The sequence below is a fragment of the Podarcis erhardii genome (assembly GCF_964252035.2).
Source record: "Podarcis erhardii genome assembly, chromosome: 1".
In the NCBI taxonomy this organism is placed as follows: domain Eukaryota; kingdom Metazoa; phylum Chordata; class Lepidosauria; order Squamata; family Lacertidae; genus Podarcis; species Podarcis erhardii.
The window spans coordinates 120,930,420-120,943,737 of record NC_138497.1 but is presented as its reverse complement, the minus strand read 5'-3'; the positions used below and the strand labels follow the sequence as shown (position 1 = coordinate 120,943,737).

The 13,318-nt window shown below is 46.2% G+C and overlaps 1 protein-coding gene and 1 long non-coding RNA gene across 4 annotated transcripts in view; both read left to right on the top strand.

Annotated features, from left to right (window-relative positions):
• The window catches only part of LOC309335783, a 141,773-nt gene that overhangs the window by 83,253 nt on the left and 45,202 nt on the right, over window positions 1-13,318 (top strand). The window lies entirely within an intron of this gene.
• CALCRL (calcitonin receptor like receptor) overlaps window positions 1-13,318 on the top strand; it is an 87,458-nt gene that overhangs the window by 33,578 nt on the left and 40,562 nt on the right. Inside the window, exon 1 of one of the 3 annotated variants that reach the window (XM_081838417.1) lies at window positions 12,318-12,432. The exons of the other annotated variants lie outside the window; for them this stretch is intronic. The gene's annotated coding sequence lies outside the window, so the exon portion shown is untranslated. Of the gene's footprint in view, window positions 1-12,317; window positions 12,433-13,318 lie in introns of those variants that run through there. 3 annotated transcript variants of the gene reach the window in all.

Below are 13,318 nucleotides of genomic sequence, written 5' to 3'. Positions count from 1 at the left end.
AGCCCAGAATAAAATTTAAGATTTTAACGGATGCAAAAGATAGAGGGGGCTTTGCCCTGCCAGACTTAAGGCTCTATTATGAATCGGCAGCATTCTGCTGGTTGAAGCAATGGCTACTTCTTGAGGACACAGACATTTTGGATTTGGAAGGGTATGATAATAACTTTGGTTGGCATGCATATATATGGTATGACAAGGTAAAGGTGCATAGAGGTTTTAAAAACCATATTGTTAGGAAAGCACTGTATAATGTCTGGAATCGATACAAAGATTTGTTGGAAAGTAAAACCCCCAGGTGGTTGTCACCAATGGAAGCTAAGGCTGTGAAAAAACTTAATATGGGCCCTGACTGGCCAAAATATTCTGAAATTTTAGAACAAGAGGGTGAAAAGTTAAAAATTCAGAGTTATGATAAGCTAAAGCATAGAGTTCGAGATTGGTTGCACTACCATCAGATAAATGAGACATTTAAGCAAGACAGGAAATTAGGATTCCAGAAGGAGAGGTCAAAGTTAGAAACAGAACTGTTAGAACCCAATACTAAGAATTTGTCTAGAATGTATAACTTGCTGCTGAAATGGAATACACAAGAAGAAATGGTTAAATCAGCTATGATTAAATGGGCACAGGATATAGGTCATGACATCATGTTTGCTGACTGGGAACAGTTATGGACCACTGGTATTAAGTTTATGGCATGTAGTGCCTTAAAAGAGAACATAATGAAAATGATATATAGGTGGTACATGACCCCAGTCAAGCTTGCAAAGATTTACCATTTGCCCAATAACAATTGCTGGAAATGCAATGAGTCGGAAGGAACCTTCTACCACCTTTGGTGGACCTGCCCAAGGATTAAAGCCTACTGGGAAATGATCTATAATGAAATTAAGAAAGTCCTTAAGTGGACGTTTTTAAAGAAACCGGAGGCTTTTCTCTTGGGCATGGTGGGCCAATTGGTACCAAAGAAGGATAGGACATTCTTTATGTATGCAACTACAGCGGCAAGAATTCTTTTAGCAAAGTATTGGAAGACGCAAGAACTACCTACTCTGGAGGAATGGCAGACAAAGGTGACCGAATTTATGGGACTGGCAGAGATGACCGGCAGAATCCGTGACCAGAGGAAAGAGGCGGTGGAAGAGGACTGGAAAAAATTTAAAGTATATCTTAAAAACTGCTGCAAAATTGAGAACTGTTAAGATGTTAAGGGGTGAGAAACAGAGAATTACAGCTGTAAATAATAATTTTATGGAAACTTAAAGAGAACCAATAGAAAAATTGATTAAAGGGTTGCTAAAAAATCTTTTGGAATAAGGATGCAGCGAAAGGGAGGTATGGGGAAGTCATGTTTTATGTTTATTTGTTTTTTCTGTGTTGTGTTTGTTTTCTTTTCTCTTGTTTATTGTTGTGAAAACTAATAAAAATTATTTTAAAAAAATAAAAAAATAAAATGTGGCACTTTTCTGAGGGGGTGTTATTGGGTTGCTTTTATTTTGATTACTGTGGTACCTCGGGTTACAGACACTTCAGGTTACAGACACTTCAGGTTACAGACTCCGCTAACCCAGAAATAGTACCTCGGGGGAAGAACTTTGCTTCAGGATGAGAACAGAAATCATGCGGTGGCGGCACGGTGGCAGCGGGAGGCCCCATTAGCTAAAGTGGTACCTCAGGTTAAGGACAGTTTCAGGTTAAGAACGGACCTCCAGAACGAATTAAGTTCTTAACCCGAGATATCACTGTATATATATTGTGGTTTTTATGTTGATCTTTTCTGTGAACCGCCCTGAGACCTCCAGGTATAGGGCAGTATATAAATTCTAATAATTCTAATCATCATCATCAACAACAACTTAAAAATAATCTTTACCATGAGTGTCCACTTGTTAGGGTTTGAGTCTTGTTTTAAATTATTGCTGTCTTTGTGTTTTCAATTGTTTTTCAATTGTTTTATGCACAAATCACCTTGAGATGGTGGTTTAGAATGTGATCAATAAATTGATTGTAGTAATAATTAAGAGCCCACTCCATCACATGCATGGAGAGCAACCTTCAGTTTCAGGGGTGTGTCCTTGTATGTTCACAAACACACCCAGGAAACATATACAGTGGTGCCCCGCAAGACGAATGCCTCGCAAGACGGAAAACTCACTAGACGAAAGAGTTTTCCGTTTTGGAGGCGCTTCGCAAAATGAATTTCCTATGGGCTTGCTTCGCAAGACGAAAATGTCTTGCGAGTTCCTGCGGGTTTTTTCCCCTTTCCCCCCCTTTTTCTAAGCCGATAAGCCGCTTATCCGATAAGCCGCTAAAAGCTGGTAAAAGCCGCTAAAGCGCTAATAGCGCTAATCCGCTAAGCCGTCAATGGGCTTGCTTTGCAAGACGAAAAAACCGCTAGATGAAGAGACTCGCGGAACGGATTCTTTTCGTCTTGCGAGGCACCACTGTATAGAATTGTGGGGAGTGGACTGTAATCAATGAAGTCAGAGGGAAATGAAATACAAAATGGGCAGAGAATGACTATTCAATTGGAGCTGAAATGTAGGAACCGAACAAGTTACTTAGGGTGTAGACGAAAGTAAGTTTTTGAGTAATATTGGTATTATTTATTGTGTCTCCAGTCGGCTTGTCTTAGAATTCCAGCAGAATTCTCTCAGTCAGTCCTTAGTTGGCCTTTGCACTCTATATAACATGCCAAAAAGTAGCACATCTACATGGAAGTAAATCACACTAAGTTCACTCATTAGTATGTGCATTTCAGATTGCAGCTGTAGTCAACAATGACTCTGCTGTCCTTAAATATGTAATACTGAATTTGGGTTGCAGACTGTTCTTCCGAATTTTCTGAATTATTGCTCTGAAACTTTTGACAGCCTTTCAGAGATTAAATGTTTGTGTGTGTGGTTTTTGTGTGTGTGTTCTTGTCTGTCAAGTGTGCCACCGTTTATCGGCCCGTAAAAGAGAAAGAGGTTTTCATTTCTTAAAAACACCAGGGTATGGGATAACCTTTACGTATAGGTTTGCCATATTTCAAAAAGTAAAAACCAGGACACCCTGAAAGTTGTTGAGCTTCTTTTGAACAAAAACACAATTTTCCGATTGACTTGCCTAAGATCTGCCACTTTTCGGAAATTCCCCCCGGACATCAGTTCCACCTTTGAAATCCTGATAATGTCCATGAAAATCCGGATGTATGGCAGCCCTATTTATGTAACAATTTGCCTCTTATGATCTGGGTCATTTTTTAAACACTGAAGTCTTCTGTGCTGCAGTATGTGAACATAGTCAGATATGCATAATCAGTACAGATTGGCAGCTTTACATTCTTAAAATGCTATGGCCCTGATCCACGCCCAGTTACAAGCGTATTGTCTTACATATTAGTCAACTTTGGATGGGGATATACATTCCCATCCATATCAAGAGACACATCCAGGTTCTTCATGACCAATGGGGCCCATATGAGTATGGCGATGTGGACGCAAATGGAAACACAGATGTTTAACTGCATCTGGCATTGGTTGTTCAGCATCATTGGCTCCCACTGTCCACATCTGGCTCTTCCTTTGCTTGATCAGAACATCACATTGCTAACATGCAGTCACAGCTAAGTGGACCTGCCAAATCCCAGTGTGCTTTTGGGAACCGCAGAGATCTTTTTCTTAGTTCTAAATCAGGGGTGGGGAACCTATTGCCCTCCAGATGTTGTTTGACTCCAAGTCCCATCAGCCCTAGTCCTTTATCTTTGTCCAGCAACAAGTCCCCCACCCTGGTCTAGTCTGTAAAGAGAACACGAACTTACTCTATGGAAAGATGTTGTAATGGGAAGACTGTTCTGCACAATACAGTGGTACCTTGAGTTAAGAACTTAATTCGTTCTGGAGGTCCGTTCTTAACCTGAAACTGTTTCCACTTTAGCTAATGGGGCCTTCTGCTGCTGCTGTACCACTGGAGCACGATTTCTGTTCTCATCCCGAAGCAAAGTTCTTAACCCGAGGTAGTATTTCTGGGTTAGCAGAGTCTATCATCTCTCTCTCTCTCTCTCTCTCTCTCTCTATCTATCATCTATCTATCTATCATCTATAGATCATCATCTATCATCTATCTGTCATCATCTCTCTTTCTATCATCTATCAATCTATTGATCTATCAATCATTTCTATCATCTATCTATCGATCATCTATAAATGCTTTGTGTGTCCGCTTCCAACCTTCCCCTTTCTCAACTTGATTTATTGGGGTGTGTGTGTTTTGTAAATCTACCAAAGAATTAAATCAAATCAGGATTAAGGAGTTTTCTCAGGAGGGCGTGTGAGCTGTGCCCCAATGGCGTTGTGCTGGTGACACTCACCCTTCTGGTAGGGTGCTCTGTGGGGTGGGGGGACACAAAAAATAGGGGTGGGATCAAGAAGGGTCAGTTGCGAGGAGTGAGAAATGTGCCTATTTTCATCTGAGGAATTTTAATGGGTATGCACTTCTGAATGTGCTGTGTAGCCCCTTCTGGTGTCAGGCTTTGGGGAATCGCCTTCCTCCCCCCGTGGCAGATAAGAAGATCAAAGAAAGGAACGTCTTACCAGTTAGAAACTTTTATAATCGCAGAGAGAGAACAGAGAACACATCTCCTAGAAATGGCGGTGCTCCCAATTAAGGCTTACACCCCCTCTGTCCCTATTAAACTACATCACTCCTACATCTTGTAATCTGAGCTTGTACCCTCTGCACTAACACTTTCTGAGCTCTCTGTGTCTTTGGGGAAGGGGGGTGAATGCTCTCCAGAGACTGTGAATCTGTTAACTCTTTCTCTCTTAGTTTTTCTTCTGCTAGTTGTTCCCCATCCAGTATTTCCCAGCTTCTGCCTTCGGAACTATGCCCTTCTGCAAACCACTGTTCCAAATCTATACTGTCCTACTGCTCCTGGGAAGATTCAGGATCGTGATCAGGGGGAGGGGTGGCTCCCACCATTCTTCCTCAGTGCAGCCCTCCTCAGCACGGTCCCTGACATCTGGAGACCAAGCCCTCCTTCAGTTTCATGTGTGTCATGAAACAGGGATGGTTGTAGCCACAGGTAAATCGGTTTTCCATTATTGGAAAGATACATCTCCCAGTGAGTTTTAGAATAGCTCTTTCATCACATGGCAGCTTGACGCAGAATACCGTCTCATTTTCTGTGCTGATGGATCCAGAAGCACTCGGACTGCCGGCTGCATCTGTGAATATCCCACTCCATCAGCACTGAGAGGAAGCTGAGGATAAACGATAGGCCGTTACCTTTAAATAAAAAAAAGATTGGCTCACAGTATCCCGGAGGAAGTCAATGTAGGAGAGCTTTTAGTGTTCTCGTCACATGGGATGAACGTTGGGCGATATTTCTTTTTCAAGGCCATCAAGGCCGCTGATGATGAAAGCTTTGTTGTAATGTTTCCACCACAGTCTGGAAAATTTTCTCAATTTCAGAAGGCTGCCAAGTTAGCAGCTGCAAGCAAATGTGCTGGCAAGTGGAATTTTATGTTGCTGTTGGATAACAGGAAGCACAAATGCAGCTCTTAGCAGAAGTGAGGCTGAGGTAGACCAATTCAGAGCTTGTAAGGTTGCCGTATTTCAAAAAGTAAAAACCAGGACACACCGGAAGCTTTTTTTAGGAAGACCCCCAAATTGCTGAGTTGTGTTTTTCTTTTTTTTACAGAAACGCCAAAAACCCACAATTTTTCTATTGACTTGCCTAAGATCCAGGACTAAGCGCTGCCTTTCGGAAATTCCCACTGGACGTCAATTCTGCCTTTGAAATTGGGGCACATAGTTGAGTAAATCGTAGTTTCAGCTGATCATCTCAAACCCTGCCCAGTGACTTAACTATGATTTATTAACCACAAACAAATCACACTCATAAGCCAAGACTGGTTTGTTGTTGGTTTATAACATTACTTAACCTTCACCATAGCTCAGTATTGCACACAAACGAGGCCAGAATCTGGGTTTTCTTTCCTAGTTTTGTTTACCACCAGCTAGTCTAACCCAAAGGTAAAATCTCCTTATTCCTCATAGCACAGTCATGAAATGTAGGAAAACAATGCTAATTCTATTGTAAAGGTGAACACAAACTGATCCAACCTTTAACAGTCAATTCTTTTTCTCCTGCTGAGGGTGTGTTCTGTGTTACATCCACTTGGCTACTATTTTTAGATGACGATCAGAGGGTATTGGGTTAAAAATATATATAATAATGAGGGATGTCATGGGTTTGGGGTGGTGCATTTAATGAAGTCCTCTCCATAATTAAAACCCTGGCTTTCCTCACCTTTGCTCCAGTAGTCACTAGCATATCTTTCTCTGAGTCCGGTGCTGACCCATACAAGCTTCCAGCTTTTAAAATAATTAATCAGACACCCAGCATGCTTAGGCATTCAAATGTTTTTCAGCACCTCTTTTTGCAAGCCAGTCAATCCTATCTCCCCTGCCTGCCCAGTAAGCATACTGGAAATGCTGCTTCAGGGTGGAGGAATAACTATGTGATTGTTTGCATACCTGACTAGAAAGGAGAGGTGTGGCAGGAGATCCAACTTGTGCCCCAGGTTATGGGTGCCCAGTGTGCATGATGTCATGGCGTGATGTCATAACATGATGTCATGATGCTGCGCCCCCTGCCAAGACCTCGGAACCTGACTTTCAGTGGCACCGGAAGTCAGGTTCCAAGGTCTAGGAAGACCTCAGAAAGCATTTCCAGGGCCTCAGAGATGCTATCCAAGGCCTTGCAAGACCTCGGAGGTTGGGGGGGCTGCAGTGCGGGTGCTGAGCACTCACAATGAATTTTTTGTGGGTGCTCAGGCACCCAGAGCCCCCTATACTTGGTGCCCCTGCATTGTGGCTGGCTGACCCATGTGGCAGTCGGTGCTCTGCGCAGCTAGCTTTAGATGGAAAGAGGAAGAACCTACTTCCCCTGAGCTCAGTTCTCTGAGGAAGGTTGTGCATTTTCAGCCCAAAAATGGTGCCTGAGGGCTCACCGCTCAAAATATGTATACACCCACTGAATATAACACATGCGGCGCTGTGGGTTAAACCACAGAGCCTAGGACTCGCTGATCAGAAGGTCGGCAGTTCGAATCCCCGCGACAGGGTGAGCTCCCGTTGCTCGGTCCCTGCTCCTGCCAACCTAGCAGTTCGAAAGCACGTCAAAGTGCAAGTAGATAAATAGGTACTACTCCGGCAGGAAGGTAAATGGCATTTCCGTGCGCTGCTCTGGTTTGCCAGAAGCGGCTTAGTCATGCTGGCCACATGACGCGGAAGCTGTACACCGGCTCCCTCGGCCAATAAAGCGAGATGAGCGCCGCAGCCCCAGAGTCGATCACGACTGGACCTAATGGTCAGGGGTCCCTTTACCTTTACCTTATGTGGAGCCTCCTAGATTGCGGGATCTTGAGCTCAGTCTCCAGTCAGTTGATTCCATCCATATTGTTGCTGCGCCAACGTCCCATCCAATGTCTCATTTGCTCCGCTTCGACTTTCCCACAGATGGAGTACTCCGCCTAAATCTCAGGAGGGATTGGCAACTCGCATAGATTTCTTGGATGAAATATGTGTCCGTTGTTGATTTTCGGCTTCATGCACTTCAATATTCAGGAGAAATGTTGTTACTTTGCGTTGTCAGGTAGAACGACAGGGTGGAGTAACACTAAAGGATGTGTGTGTGTGTGGAAATCTGCTTGTACTTAAAAAGAATGCTAATTGGACTTAAGGGGCCAAGTCTAAGTAGCAGCAGACTTTCTCACGACCACGCCTTAAGCATCTGAGCCCAGCTCAAATTCACCCCAGCGTTGTGCCTGCTTTTCAGAGACTGATGCTGGCATTCTTCGTCAAATGTCGTGTAGTGAAGAAAATACTCTGTGTGCCGTGCACACATGCCTGTATTCATTGGTCAATTTGCTTTTCCCCACCCCTCCCCAAACTGTACTAATTTAGACTGCAGGATGAAGAAAGTATGTTTGAATTCACTCTTCCACTGGGGACTCATAGCCTGTGGAACAGCAGCACATTGTGGGGTGTGTTTTAACCGAGTCTTCCTTGTTGCGTTTGTAGTCTGGGAGCATTCAAATATGCAGCCTTCCACCTGCAGTTAGTACAGTCTGGGGGCTGCTTGATCCTGCATGTTGCAGAAATGGGACCCAATGCAGAAAGACAGTACAAACAGTGTCCTCCATAATTCACCAGAGTGCGAGCAGCCAAAGTACAGCTGAGACCATCTGGGCATTTGTCCTGTAATTATTCTGCAATTAGCACCGCAAAATGTCCTTTTTCTGTAACATCTTTTTCCTTAAATGGGGAACCCGTGGCCTGCTAGGTGTTGTCAGACTGCAACTCCAATCTTCCCTGACTGATTGCGACGCAGGTGGCCAACTCCCAACTCCCATTTTTATTGGTTTGGGGAGAAAAAGAGGAACATCACCAGCATATCGCAGGGGAAACAAACAGCGATAGACCTGTTGGACATCCCTGGTCTAAACCACTGAGCCTCTTGGGCTTGCTGATCAGAAGGTGGCTGGTTCGAATCCCCGCAACGGAGTGAGCTCCCATTGCTCTGTCCCAGCTCCTGCCAACCTAGCAGTTCGAAAGCACACCAGTTTGAAAGATAGGGGCCGCTGTGGCGGGAAGGTAAAGGGTGTTTCTGTCCACTCTGGTTTCCATCATCGTGTCCTGTTGCGCCAGAAGTGGTTTAATCCTGCTGGCCACATGACCCGGAAAGCTGTCTGTGGACAAACGCCGGCTCCCTCAGCCTGAAAAGCAAGATGAGCGCCGCAACCCCATAGTCGCCTTTGACTGGACTTAACCATCCAGAGGTCCTTTGCCTTATCTTTACCTTACCTGACCATTAGCCAATGCTGGCCACGCCTCTGAAGCAGCTTGCCTGGTGGGTCAGAGTGAAGTTCTAACTTCCAAGCGGTCGTGTTGTTACTGCTTGCTGGGAAGAGGAAATGAGAATAGTTTGGTCGGGGCTGTGTGGATGCCCAAGCAGGAACACCAGATTGGTTCCACCATAGCTGTCAACTTACAGATTTGAAAATAAGGGACCAGCAGCCTTGAAAATAAGGGATCGGCAGCCAAAATAAGGGACCTGCAGCCTCACCTGTTCCAGGCACTCCAGTCTTCCTGTCCTTCAGTCGGGTCAAACTCATGCTGGTAGCTTCGAGAACACTGTCCAACCAACTTTGTAACCAGAGGTTCAATTGAATAGAATCTGAATCACATGCACCACAAGGCCTATGCAGCCTCAACTTAAGATGGCTCCCCGGCCTGGCTTTGCACTGCAAAGTTTGCAGCAGCACGTGCAACAAAATGGCGTCCAGCATTCAAAAAACCCCTCAGCTTGCATCAACTAGCCACACACACACAGCCTCCCCCCCTCCCACAAGATCTCCTTTCCTTTTCCCCCACCATGTGCCCCCGCTCCAGACAGACCTTTTTGCCGGCAAGGGTGAGTAGGCCGTCGATGACGGATCCATCCGATTCTGATCCGAGCACTCAGCACAGGTATGTTCAACTTCTGAGTCCCTCTGAGCCAAAGGCAGAAAGCCCAGCCAGCAGCCAAACGAAGCCTCAAGGAAAACCACTGTCACCTCTCCACTGGGAAGCGCTGAGCAAAGGCGAGTCCCCAGGCAACGATTTGATCAGCACAAGGCATGCAAGCTCCACCCCCCCCAGTTGTTCTTAGACTTCTTATTGGGTGAGCAACACAGCCAAGCAACACAGGTGGAGCCTCCCTCCTCCCTGGCTGGCAGGGAGGGAGGGAGAGGAGCTGCTTCCTTTGAAATTTAAGGGACATCATTTAAGGAACATCCATCAATAAGGGACAGCAGCGGGACATGGCGCTGGAATAAGGGACTGTCCCTCCAAATAAGGGAAGCTTGACAGCTATGGGTTCCACCAAGGAACCCACACGTCTCCAGCCATTCTGCCATCTCAGCTGAGTGCCACCTCTGTTCAGCGGCAGCAACACGACTGCCAGGAAGCTCGTATTGTGGTTCTGCTCTGTTATGATGGCATGGAATTTGCTTCCACGGCATAGGAGGTAGCAATGGGGTCCAGAAGCAGTTCTGGAGACAAACAGACATGTCATGTTGCAATGTCAGTCACCAGATAGTAGGAATGAAGAAAAGCTGGCATTTCTCCGGGAGAATGACCAGATTGTTCAATTCCTCTCACAAATAAAAGGCAGATCCCTGCAGGTAACGTAATCCTTTAATCCCTCACTTAAGGTTGTTAATCCTTTGTAACATTTGCTGTTGCTTTGAGTTAAGTGGAGAGGCTTTCCTTTAACATGGGAAGAGTGACAGGAGATAAAAGGGAGCTAGTTGCATTCGTTGTACTTACCTGTTTATGGAAGTCACCTCAAGGGACTGAAACTGCCTTGGTCGCGCTGGTTGATGATCTCCGGCGGGCTAGGGACAAAGGTGAGAGCTGTTTCCTAGTTCTGCTGGATCTCTCAGCGGCCTTTGACACCATCAACCATAACATCCTTCTGGACTGTCTTGAGGGGCTGGGAGCTGGGGGCACTGTTATACGGTGGATCCGCTCCTTTCTCCTGGGCCGTGTCCAGAAAGTGGTGGGGGGGATGAGTGTTCAGACCCCTGGGCTCTCACTTGTGGGAACCTCAGGGTTCCATCCTCTCCCCCATGCTTTTTAATATCTATATGAAGCCGCAGGGAGAGATCATCAGGGGGTTTGGGCTGGGTGTTCATCAGTATGCAGATGACACCCAGCTCTACCTCTCCTTTAAATCAGAACCAGTGAAGGCGGTGAAGGTCCTGTGTGAGTGCCTGGAGGCGGTTGGAGGATGGATGGTGGCTAACAGATTGAGGTTGAATCCTGACAAGACAGAAGTACTGTTTTTGGGGGACAGGGGGCGGGCGGGTGTGGGGGATTCCCTGGTCCTGAATAGGGTAACTGTGCCCCTGAAGGACCAGGTGCGCAGCCTGGGAGTCATTTTGGACTCACAGCTGTCCATGGAGACACAGGTTAATTCTGTGTCCAGGGCAACTGTCTACCAGCTCCACCTGGTATGCAGGCTAAGACCCTACCTGCCCACAGGCTATCTTGCCAGAGTGGTGCATGCTCTAGTTATCTCCTGCTTGGACTACTGCAACGCGCTCTACGTGGGGCTACCTTTGAAGGTGACCCGGAAACTGCAATTAATTCAGAACGCGGCAGCTAGACTGGTGACTGGGAGTGGCCGCCGGGACCACATAACACCAGTTCTGAGAGATCTGCATTGGCTCCCAGTACGTTTCCGAGCACAATTCAAAGTGTTGGTGCTGACCTTTAAAGCCCTAAACGGCCTCGGTCCTGTATACCTGAAGGAGCGTCTCCACCCCCATCGTTGTGCCCGGACACTGAGATCCAGTGCCGAGGGCCTTCTGGCGGTTCCCTCACTGCGAGAGGCCAAGTTACAGGGAACCAGGCAGAGGGCCTTCTCGGTAGTGGCGCCCCCCCTGTGGAACGCCCTCCCAGCAGATGTCAAGGCAATAAACAACTATTTTACTTTTAAAAGACAACTGAAGGCAGCCGTCTTTAGGGAAGTTTTTAATGTCTCATGCTGTACTGTTTTTAATATTCAGTTGGAAGCCGCCCAGAGTGGCTGGGGAAACCCAGCCAGATGGGCGGGGTATAAATAATAAATTATTATTATTATTATTAGGTGTGAACTTAGGTTGTGGTCTTGCTAAACCAGGGGTAGGCAACCTAAGGCCCAAGGGCTGGATGCGGCCCAATCGCCTTCCAAATCCAGCCTGCGGATGGTCTAGGAATCAGCGTAGATGAGTAGAATGTGTGCATTTATTTAAAATGCATCTCTGGGGCATAGGAATTCTTTCACACACACCCCAAATATAGTCCAGCCCACCACATGGTCTGAGGGATGGTGGACCAGCCCACGACTGAAAAAGGTTGCTGACCCCTGTGCTAAACAGAGGCCAGGGTTGCTCAGAGCTGGATGGGGTACCTGCTTCTCCAGAGGTTGCTGGATTATATCTCTTTCTTTCACACCATCGGGAGTAAAGAGTCACAACAATATTTGGAGAGCCACCAGCATAAGAGGAACGATTGCATAAGCTGCAATGTATTTAAGGTTGTTACATTTAGGAGAACCAGGTTGCAATGAGTCTGTGGTCTCATTCCATCAAGCCCAGATCTTTACAATTTTTAGAAAACTATCAGATGTGTTCAGTATTATTTTTCTGCCAAAAACATTCTCCTTTGTCTTTGTCAGGTTCGATGACAGCGCAGTGCATCATATTCATCTATGACTAATGCTAATTCTCATAATTCCATTATTGAAGATGTAGGTGGGGAATTAAATTGAAGGCAGATAGCAAAAAAAATTAGAAGGTTATTTTCAGCAAACGTGGAGGTCTGTAAGGGGGAAGCTTTGATCCCTGGCATCTTCAGGTAAGGCTGGGATATGCCGTGAAACTTTAGAGAATGCTTTCTGAGCTAGATGGACCAACAGTCTCACTCAGTCACTGTGGACCAGTTATTACCGTATTTTTCGCTTTGTAGGACGCACTTTTTCCACTCCAAAAATTAAGGGGAAATCTGTGTGCGTCCTATGGAGCGAATGCAGGCTCCTTGGCTTCAGCGATAGCAACGCGAAGCCTCCGAAGCGCAGAGGGAGCTCTCCCTCCGTGCTCCAGAGGCTTCGCGTTGCTTTCACTGAAGCCTGGAGAGCGAGAGGCAACCCCTCTCACTCTCCAGGCTTCAGGGATAGCCACCTGAAGCCTTTGGAGCGCAGCGTGAGTTTCCACTGCGTTCTGGAGGCTTCAGGTTCCTTTCAATGAAGCCAGGAGAGTCTTGCTCTCCCGACTTCAGCAAAAGGAACCCGAAGCCTGAGGAGCACAGCGGGAACTTGCGCTGCGCTCGGAAGGCTTCAGGGATAGCCGCGCGCAGCCCCTCCGGCAGGGAGAGGTTGTGCGCAGCCTGTACGCTGCTCTTTGGGGCTGGGGGGGAAATAAGATTTTTTTTTCTTGATTTCCCCCTCTAAAAACTAGGTGCGCCCTATAGTCCGGTGCGCCTTATGGAGCAAAAAATACGGTAACTGGGGGATCTCACAAGTACAGAGATTATAATAATAAATACAAATGTTGCATTGCATGAACTAGAACTGGAATGTTGGAAGGAATGAGAGGAGTCCCCCCCCCCCCCCGGAACTGCCTCTGCTTTCACTAAGATCTAGTTTACTAGAGCATCAAGTGATAAATAAATGAGTTGTCCATGAGTTGTTAAGAGATCAGATGTCTCCAATAGCCTGTCGTATTCATACACTCTTTTGCAGTGA